Source organism: Ovis canadensis, chromosome 23 (genome assembly GCF_042477335.2).
Source record: "Ovis canadensis isolate MfBH-ARS-UI-01 breed Bighorn chromosome 23, ARS-UI_OviCan_v2, whole genome shotgun sequence".
Taxonomy (NCBI): domain Eukaryota; kingdom Metazoa; phylum Chordata; class Mammalia; order Artiodactyla; family Bovidae; genus Ovis; species Ovis canadensis.
Window position 1 is genome coordinate 14,726,347 of NC_091267.1, and position 11,165 is coordinate 14,737,511.

Sequence of the window (11,165 nt, forward strand, 5' to 3'; positions counted from 1 at the left end):
TTTGATGAATTTGTAGGGGAGAAAGTGGTCTCCCCATCCTATTCCTCTGCCATCTTAGGAATGCGCCCACTTCTTCTGTTTTTATTTTTATTTTTTTATTTTATTTATTTTTTATTTTTATTTTTTTTAGCTTTTTATTTTTTAAATTTTAATATCTTTAATTCTTACATGCGTTCCCAAACATGAACCCCCCTCCCACCTCCCTCCCTATAACATCTCTCTGGGTCATCCCCATGCACCAGCCCCAAGCATGCTGCATCCTGCGTCAGACATAGACTGGCGATTCAATTCTTACATGATAGTATACATGTTAGAATGTCATTCTCCCAAATCATCCCACCCTCTCCCTCTCCCTCTGAGTCCAAAGGTCTGTTATACACATCTGTGTCTCTTTCCCTGTCTTGCATACAGGGTCATCATTGCCATCTTCCTAAATTCCATATATATGTGTTAGTATACTGTATTGGTGTTTTTCTTTCTGGCTTACTTCACTCTGTATAATCGGCTCCAGTTTCATCCATCTCATCAGAACTGATTCAAATGAATTCTTTTTTACGGCTGAGTAATACTCCATTGTGCATATGTACCACAGCTTTCTTATCCATTCATCTGCTGATGGACATCTAGGTTGTTTCCATGTCCTGGCTATTATAAACAGTGCTGCGATGAACATTGGGGTACAAGTGTCTCTTTCAATTCTGGTTTCCTTGGTGTGTATGCCCAGCAGTGGGATTGCTGGGTCATAAGGTAGTTCTATTTGCAATTTTTTAAGGAATCTCCACACTGTTCTCCATAGTGGCTGTACTAGTTTGCATTCCCACCAACAGTGTAGGAGGGTTCCCTTTTCTCCACACCCTCTCCAGCATTTATTGCTTGCAGATTTTTGGATCATGGCCATTCTGACTGGTGTGAAGTGGTACCTCATTGTGGTTTTGATTTGCATTTCTCTAATAATGAGTGAAGTTGAGCATCTTTTCATGTGTTTGTTAGCCATCCATATGTCTTCTTTGGAGAAATGTCTATTTAGTTCTTTGGCCCATTTTTTGATTGGGTCGTTTATTTTTCTGGAATTGAGCTGCAGAAGTTGCTTGTATATTTTTGAGATTAGTTGTTTGTCAGTTGCTTCATTTGCTATTATTTTCTCCCATTCAGAAGGCTGTCTTTTCACCTTGCTTATATTTTCCTTTGTTGTGCAGAAGCTTTTAATTTTAATTAGATCCCATTTGTTTATTTTTGCTTTTATTTCCAGAATTCTGGGAGGTGGATCATAGAGGATCCTGTGATTATCTCAGTAGATGCAGAGAAGGCCTTTGACAAAATTCAACATCCATTTATGATAAAAACTCTCCAGAAAGCAGGAATAGAAGGAACATACCTCAACATAATAAAAGCTATCTATGACAAACCCACAGCAAACATTATCCTCAATGGTGAAAAATTGAAAGCATTTCCCCTAAAGTCAGGAACAAGACAAGGGTGTCCACTTTCACCGCTACTATTCAACATAGTTCTGGAAGTTTTGGCCACAGCAATCAGAGCAGAAAAAGAAATAAAAGGAATCCAAATTGGAAAAGAAGAAGTAAAACTCTCACTGTTTGCAGATGACATGATCCTCTACATGGAAAACCCTAAAGACTCCACCAGAAAATTACTAGAGCTAATCAATGAATATAGTAAAGTTGCAGGATATAAAATCAACACACAGAAATCCCTTACATTCCTATACACGAATAATGAGAAAGTAGAAAAAGAAATTAAGGAAACAATTCCATTCACCATTGCAACGAAAAGAATAAAATACTTAGGAATATATCTACCTAAAGAAACTAAAGACCTATATATAGAAAACTATAAAACACTGATGAAAGAAATCAAAGAGGACACTAATAGATGGAGAAATATACCATGTTCATGGATCGGAAGAATCAATATAGTGAAAATGAGTATACTACCCAAAGCAATTTACAAATTCAATGCAATCCCTATCAAGCTACCAGCCACATTTTTCACAGAACTAGAACAAATAATTTCAAGATTTGTATGGAAATACAAAAAACCTCGAATAGCCAAAGCAATCTTGAGAAAGAAGAATGGAACTGGAGGAATCAACTTGCCTGACTTTAGGCTCTACTACAAAGCCACAGTCATCAAGACAGTATGGTACTGGCACAAAGACAGACATATAGATCAATGGAACAAAATAGAAAGCCCAGAGATAAATCCACACACATATGGACACCTTATCTTTGACAAAGGAGGCAAGAATATACAATGGAGTAAAGACAATCTCTTTAACAAGTGGTGCTGGGAAAACTGGTCAACCACTTGTAAAAGAATGAAACTAGATCACTTTCTAACACCACACACAAAAATAAACTCAAAATGGATTAAAGATCTAAATGTAAGATCAGAAACTATAAAACTCCTAGAGGAGAACATAGGCAAAACACTCTCAGACATAATTCTTCTGTTTTTAAATTGAAATATAGTTGATGTGCAGTGCTGTGCCATCTGCTGAACAGCAAAGTGACTAAGTCATACACACATATATATTCTTTTAAAAATTCTTTTCCGTTATGGCCTACCCCAGGAGATTGGATAAAGTTCCCTGAAACCCATGGAATCACCCTAGGTGGCACTAACTAGCACCCAGATGGAAGGGCCGCAGGCCAGCTGTTGGGAGCACGTACGGAGGGTCAAGGGCCAATGTCCCTGGGTCTAAGGGGACTCCCTCTACACAGCAAGATTTAGTGACTTATGACTGATGCTTCTGAGTGTGCAGCTGTGCTGCAAACCCTACTAGAGTGGCCCCACAGGGCAGGCACCCTTTGCCCAATGCTACAGACGAGGAAAGGTGAGGCTGGGACAGGTAAGTGGGTCATCACGGAGCAGACTGGTCATGGCCTCCCTGAACCAAGCACCTGCTCTCAGCCCCTCTATTCCTTCCCCTGTAGAAATGGAAGGAAAAGCCATAAGCCTGAATAAAAGCAACAGTGGGCTGGAAACATCAGAACCGTTGACTTCCCCACTGTCCTGATTTTGACGTTGATACCTGGGAGTTACTCTGACCCAGAGACACTGGGATTGTTTATTTATACAAAACAACTTTGCTAACTTCCAGCATTAAGGCTCAGTTCTGCTACACAGTTAAAGACTTATATCACCCATCCAGCTACTTTCCTCTGCTTCTGACTGATGCTGGGTGCCTGGGGAGGGGACGCTGGTGGTTTTCTGCTGGCTGTGCCTCCAGAGAGGGTGAGGAGCTGGCCCTGGAGTCAGAGAGGACCTCAGTTTTCCCAGTCACACCCCAAGGCTGTCAAGGATTTTTTCACAAGAGGCTCTGTATTTGTGGATTTCAGTCTCAAGTGGAAACACTAGACAATTTAGGGCTTCCCAGGTGGCTTGGTGGTAAAGAACTTTCCTGCCAATACAAGTGATGCAGGAGACTTGGGTTTGATCCCTGGATTGGGAAGATCCCCTGGAGAAGGAAATGGCAACCCACTCCAGTATTCTTGCCTGCAGAATCTCATGGACAGAGGAATCTGGTGGGCTACAGACCATGGGGGTCACATAGAGTTTGACAGGACTGAGCGTGCACGCACTAGACAATTTAAAATTAATTTTGAAAAGGTTGACCTTGAAAACAAGCAATCAGGTTGCTTTGTATTGACTGTTGCCCCTACACCAGTATCTTTTCTAGAAACTCATGCCTCTGCCCTGATGCTTTTTCTGCTTTGTCCCAAATTTTCCATCTGAAAGAGGAAACTTGGCCCATTGCTGCCCAGTCTGGACCATGGTGGTGAGCTCCTGTCAGTAGCAGCATCACCAACTGCCCACTCACACTGCCCGTATATTCCTGAAGCTTCCTCCAGCTGAGGGGTGCAGGGGGTGCCCGGGGGCATAGACAAAGAGGGTTCTTTCCTGCTCTCATCATGTAGAAGAGATTTCCAATTCTAGCAAAAATCCATGAGCTGAATTTCTAAGACTTTGTTTCTTGGGCCTCAATTTGCAGACCAGAGAACTGGACCATATCACAGGTTTTGTAAGGAGCAGATGGGCATGTCTCTGTCAGACACTCTAGCTCTGTGTCAAATACCATTAAGAATTTAAGAAATCAGACCTGCTAACTGATGTGTTGATTCACCCGAATCATGAGCAGATGGTTTGGTGAAACAGAGCACAGAGGTGGGTGAGGAATCGAGGCCCCTGCACCAGGGAAGGCTGCCATTGTGTAAAGAGGCTCTGCCTCAGCTTAAATAAAAACGAAATTAAAGCACGAGAAGTTTCTTTAAGAAATGAGGGGAGGCATACAGGAGAATATATCTATAGATTTTTTAAAGAAGTAGAAACTGTTTTTGTTTTGCTGTTAAAATACAAATACAATATTTGAAGCAATCGTACTTATTTTAAATCCCAGAGTGAGCTCATTTACAAAATAAGCTACTCTGCTATGAGAAAACATATTATTTTTAGATCCCAGACAACTCAGAGAAAGCATAATACATTTCTAGCATAGACATATCTCAATAGATAATATAATTTTAAATTTGCAGCTGTACCTTCTAGCCAATTAAATTTCAATACATTTAATACAATTTCTTGCATTATGAAGCTCATTGATTTGTGCTAACATTTCTGTAATAATATTGATATACTTAAAATTCTTCTCTTTCAGTAGATGTGTGTTTGCCCAGACATTTATAGGCAAATTGATGTTGTCAGGCCCACTAGGTTCACACATTTGTATCAGTGGCCCTCCAACAGCTGTATTAAAAACGTTCATTCATGCTATTCTAGTTAGGCCATTTTCTTTCTCTTCTTAAGGGTGATTTATCCATAGTCTTATTAGAATAGAGCATGAAATGTTCAGTACCTGTAAAAACTGAGGTCTGTTGGTGAAGGAGTGATTCTCTCAGAAGCAGGGTGCCTACTATAGACTCTTTTTCTTTTTCATTTTTCTCCTTTTCTGAAGAATTCTTTTCATATCCTGCCTCTTCCAAACATGCACTTGAGATTCTGAATGCCAGAGGGAAGAATACTTGTCAATAATAATATACAAATGGAAAATAAGAAGCCTGGTGGACAAATACATATGTTGACTGGCTGGTGGGTTGGTCAATATGATTTCTGAGAATAAACAGTATCTATTTCTATAGAATGCACTATCGATACAGGCATGGATTTAATCGAGTGTTCTTTGGATTAGAAGATGCTACTTGTCAACTTATTGATTTTCCATGTGTTTATAAGATGTTTCCCATTTTATCTTAACATTAAAATGCAAAGTTTCAAATGCTTGCTGAAGTTTATTTGGAAGAAATATATTTTTCAAGCTTCATGCACAAATAAAAAAGGTGCAAGAATTTTCTTCCAGCCTTCACATCAGGAGCCGCTTATAATGGCTGCCTTCATGTAAGCTTATTTTTAAGTAACATTTTAAGAATTTTTAAGGAAAGTTCGATCTTGGATGAATTACCCAATCTGGAGAAGCCACATTATAAACAAGAAAGTTATCTTTGAAAGACTGACAAACTCAGCTATGGAGCTTTAGAAATAATCTCTCTTCTAAAAAGGACTTCAGTTCACATCAAGCCCTTTTTCCATTGTTTTCAGATTCCTTTCAAGGTTAGATCAGAAAATTAGTAATTATAGCTAAAACTAATAACAGGAGAGTGTCAGATTCTGTAGAAGAGACTCTCCGAAGTGGATAATTTCAGAGCTCCTTTGTAGTAAAGATTAAACCACAGTGGTTTTTCCCCCTGGTGTTTATCTGCTAAAAATAATGTCTTGAGAACAAATGAAAAGAGTCGTAATGTAAATATAATGAACCTAAATGTCATCAGGGGGTGTCAGTAGAAATCTGACCATTTTGACTGATCCTTTAGATCACATTCTTGCTTTTTCTTTCAACCTTGACATTTCACCCCATATTTTTTTCCAATAGACTTTAATTTCTTGTTGTTTACAAAAACAAATGTCTTTATAGGTTCAGATTACTCATATTAAGATTTTGGTACATGTTCAATATAGAATTTCTGTGAATGTATAGCTGGGGAAAGCAAATGTAATTTCTTTTATTTAATTCTGGGCTTACTTATTTTAGTTAATTCTGGGCTTAGGTTGAGCTGCTGAATGATGTCTGGCCAGGATTTCTTGCCTGTTTTGCTGGCCAGCTTTGACGTCCAGTTTGGGAGTGTTTGGGTGTGCAATGTTGTGTGTAGTGTGTCAGGCTGGTTACAATGACCACTCCAACCTCACAGGAGGACAAGCAGATGCCCCAGGAGGAGGTGTAGGTCTTGGCGTCCTGCCAGCTGTCTTCACAGTGAGGGTGCACTGCACACTCGCCCCGGCCTCTTGGGGCCCCTCCCCCATGTCAGGGAGGAGGAGCCAGGGGTCCCTGCTAGGGGCACAGGGTGCAGTGTGCCTGCCCTCAACCCTCACCAGACCGGTGCCAGACCTGCTCCAGCACCTGGAGGGCCCATGGCCACCTGGCAGGCCTTCTCTCAGGGCTCTGGCCCCGGGGCGGGGAGGGACTGGGTGGGCTGGTGAGGCCATGCAGAGGGTGTTCTACCCTGGAGACATGTGTCCCGACATGCATGTCACCTTGCTCAGCCGTCCACATCCAGGGGCTGAGGATCACATGAGGACCTTGGAACCTTGGTTCCAGTTTACGTGGAGAATCTTCCCAGTGACTGAGAGACTGCAAAGTGTAGGCGTCTCCAGATTGGAGTGTTGTGATCTCTAGAGGGGCTTTGCCTGTGAGTGGTATGGCTCGTGTCCCCAGTTCTAAAGCTGGGCTTGACCCCAGAGATGACTAATCCTGACTATGATTAATCCAGTTTGCTTTTCTAATGAGAAACGTTGAGGGCCCCACGGACCATGCGTCCTGCTCTGCCATTAGTCTCAGAGTAGAGCTTGCAACGCATGTTTCCTGATTTCCGGCAGGACTCGTCACTCGTTTCAGCTGGGTTCACTCGCTGAAACACGGCACTGTGGGAGCCTCAGGGATCCTGTCCTTTCCAGGCTCTCCGTCTTCCCATCACAGAGAGTGATCTTTTGTTCTTCCTTGTAGTGTGGGGAAACCTCCCGATGATCATAACTGGGCTGTTTCTTGGGACCATTCTGCCACCGTGTGTAGGTGTCAGACAGATTTGTGTGAACTTGTGGGTCCCAGGCAAGGCCTGGCTGGAACGTGCACACACAACCCATGAAATAAACTCCTGAAGGCCCAGCCGCTGTCACTGGTAGAGAGGACTTGGCGTAAGCCCAGGGAGGCTCTGACTCACGCCAGAGCCAGGCTGCCCGCGACGTTTGGCCGGGGGAAGCCCTTCTGTCTTGAGGACCCACTAGTTTCTTATTTTTACCCCATCTACAATCTCTGCCTGTGGTTAACTTTCCCTTTGAACTGGGAAACTTTGGAAAGTAACATACTCATCGGTTCTGTCCACAGGTGTCCTCATGACACTGATGAATTTAGGGTGTGTTATCATATTCCTGGTTTTCCATTCCAGTCACTGATGTTGCCTCAGCACCCTGGATACCCAAACTCCTGACACCCTGAGGTTTAGCTGTGTAGAGACTGATCATTTTTCATAACCCTTGTTTCCTTGTCAGCACGTCACAGCCAGTAAACAGCTGCCGGCTCCATGCACACGTGTAAACCTTTTCTCAGTTTCACCTCACTGCTATTTAATGCCACTTTGCTTGGCCACTGTGCTCGGGAGCTTAAAATACCTCGTGTTGCCAGGAACTCGTGCTTACTATGATTATGGAGGAGTTTGTGTGAGATTTCCCCCAGCACAGGCTGACAAGCCGGCTGGCACATTGTCATTTGTCATCGTACACCAGATCTGTCAGCGAGAGAAACAATTTCAATAAAAAAATTCTGCATGAAATTACTTTGCTGGAGAACAAACTGGTTCTGCCTTCCATGCATACCGTTCTGTGTCTCTGCGTCATTTTGTGTGGTTTTTTTTCCTTCTTCTTTTTTCTTTTTTAATTTTGGCTGTGAAAGGTACTTAATGTACCAAAAACAATTTGTACAGACATTATTTTACCAATTGAAAGCGTGTACGCCTTGCTGAGGTCCCCTTATCTAACTGTTGCTAATACATTTTCACGCTGTGCTCTTACGGCTTCATTTTACAGTTGAGGAGATCACCCACTCCATGCTGTGTTGGAAATGGGACCCTCGTCACTCGGGTCCACAGAGTGCAGTTAGCATGTGAACAACAAGCAGCGGAAAGTTGGAGCATTAAAATGTCTTCGTTCCCTTGTATTTCTTGCTGCAGATGTGGCTTGTTTGATCTCTGGTGTCTCAAGAATCAAGGTGCAGCCCCTGTGAGCACCAGGGATGCTTGTGTGAGGAGGGTCAGGATGTCCGGGACCCTGGCAGTGTGCACACAGCCAGCCTCATGCAGGTACCCTGGCCGAGCTCGCCATCCGATCAGCCCTGCAGAGAAGCATAGATCATTTCTGCGGTTCACCGACAAGCCCTGATTGTCCTTGGGTTGGTTTGGTTTCTCGTGTGAGCCCAGTAACGAGGGAAGACTGGGAGGCCCACAGTCGGTAGAACCAGCCGGGGCAATAATTGCTGTGAAATGATGTCCTGGACGGCTGAGCGGGGAGACCAGCCCCCACGCCCTTGTTTTCCACTCCGTCAGGTTTTCACCCAGCTATGGATTTGTTGTCATCGGCTCCTGATGCTGCTGCTGACACCCCTGTCAGAAAATGAATTTCTCACTCCCCACTTGGTTGACTCCATTCCTGGGGTATAATTCTGTCAAAGAGTGATGCTCGTGAACCTGCTCACTTATTCACGTGTGGTTCCCAGCCCTTCGGAGAGCATCCTGCTGGGTCATCCGCCTGTGGTCCCCACGTGGAGTCAGAGAGAAGGGATGAGCTACTGGTGCTTCTAATCCAATTAGAATCACAAACAGCCACAACAACAGTCAGGATCCGTGTAGAGTATTTATATAAAAGAACAATCGAGGCTTGACTGAAAAATGGCTTTGGATACCAATCTTAGGTCTTGTGCACCTAGAGGCTAGTAAGTCAGTGAAATATATTCGTTCTCACCTGTAATATCTGATGGACCACTTGTGCAAAAGAACAAACAAACAAACAAAAAACAAAACCCATGGTGACCATCCATAGTGAAGACTTGAAAATGCATGTAATGATGTTTTTCGTTTCCTAGATTTATACAACGGGAACAAAAATCTTAGGCTTTAATTGCTATATGGGATGGAGATATGAAAGGAAAGTTGTTATCAAACAAATTTGTTTTCCCTGCAGTGTTTGATGGATGTAGTTATAAGGACTAAGAATGCAACTATAAACAAGTCAAAGTAGCCCTGGGTGAGCAAACGTTATGCTGAGCCTAATTTAACACTGAGACACGCAAAGACAGTGGTGGAGGCTCCCCAGAGATGCATGAGATGGGAGATGGCCTGTGCTGGATGCAGAGCTGTATCACTCCTCAGGGATGCCTGCAGGAGGACCACTGTCTCCAGGTGCCGTCGGGGCTGGAGGACCACCGCCTCCTGGGCGCCGTCGGAGATGGAGGACCACCGTCTCCGGGTGCTGTCGGGGCTGGAGGACCACCGCCTCCTAGGCGCTGTTGGGGCTGGAGGACCACTGTCTTGAGGTGCTGTTGGGGCTGGAGGATGAAAAGCATCTGGGACAGAGTCTCTACAACAGGGGTCTGCTGGCTACCAACACCCAGAGCCCAGAATGAGGCTTCCTGAATGTTAACACAGTCTCCAATCACCTGCAGGTGTTGTTAAGATGAGGGTTCTAACTCGGCAGTTCTGGAATCAAGCTTGAGATATTCTCCACAATCTTCCAGGTCAGGCATTTCTTCTTCATGAGCCCCAGTTAAAGAAGCAAGGTTTCAGGCACTGGCATTCTAAAAATATGCATTTCATTTCCAGTTGATCTGGCTGACCACTGATTAGATATCTTAGATGTACACTTTACCCAATGGTCAGTCATTGGAAAATGAGACAAGATCAGAACAAGGTAACTCTGGAGCTTGTTGAGAATGCCCTCTTCTCTCTCTTGCCTGCTTGCTTTCCAGAGCCCACTTGCAACAATCAGGTATCTCATGAACTGTCATCTGAAGAAGTTCCTCAGGATGCTAATGATATTCTTCTCGAATTTTTAGTTTGTTCTATAGTGCAACAAATGTTTACTGAACAGAGACTCAGTACCAGCCTCTTGCAAGATTCTGAGGATTGAATGATGTTTAAATAGACGAAGTTCTTATATTGTGGACAAATGGTACAAAAGTTTAAAAGGATTTTAAATTGCAAGAAGCTCCATGAACCAGAGCATGCGTGGAGAGCAAAGAACTCCAGGACCCATGTGGTCTGGGGAAGGCATCCTGGAAGAAGCAACACTGCAGTGTCCATCTCAAGATGGTCCCAAGATGAGCTCTTTCTTGTGCTCCCCATTTGCTCTTTGTAATGACCTTCTCTGGAGTCCAGTGCTTTAGGGCTGCTAGAGCCCAGTCTGCTGCCTGCACAAACGGCACCATCCCTCACCACCATCCTCAGACTTTTTGTCTGGTCTGCACATCCTTCTTCTCAGGGCCATAGAAACCAGCACCTTTATCACCATCCCTGCAAATCAGGCTAACAAGACTCAGGGCAGTTCAAGCACTAAGTACCCAAGAATGATTTCTGGAGCCAGAGCAGCAGGTGGATCTGAGTCGAACATGGGAGTCTGAGAACAATCAGTTCAGTTCAGTCACTCAGTCATGTCCGACTCTTTGTGACCCTATGGACTGCAGCACACCAGGCCTCCCTGTCCATCACCAATTCCTGGAGCTTATTCAAACTCATGTCCATCAAGTCAGTGATGCCATCTGACCATCTCTTCCTCTCTTGTCCCCTTCTCTTCCCGCCTTCAACCTTTCCCAGCATCAGGGTCTTTTCCAATGAGTCAGTTCTTTGCATCAGGTGGCCAAAGGATTGGAGTTTCAGCTTCAGCACCAGTCCTTCCAATGAATATTCAGAATTGATTTCCTTTAGGATTGACTGGGTGGATTCCTTGCAGTCCAAGAGACTCTCAAGAGTGTTTTTCAACACCACAGTTCAAAAGCATCAATTCTTCAGGTCTCAGCTTTCTTTATAGTCCAACTCTCACACCCATACATGACT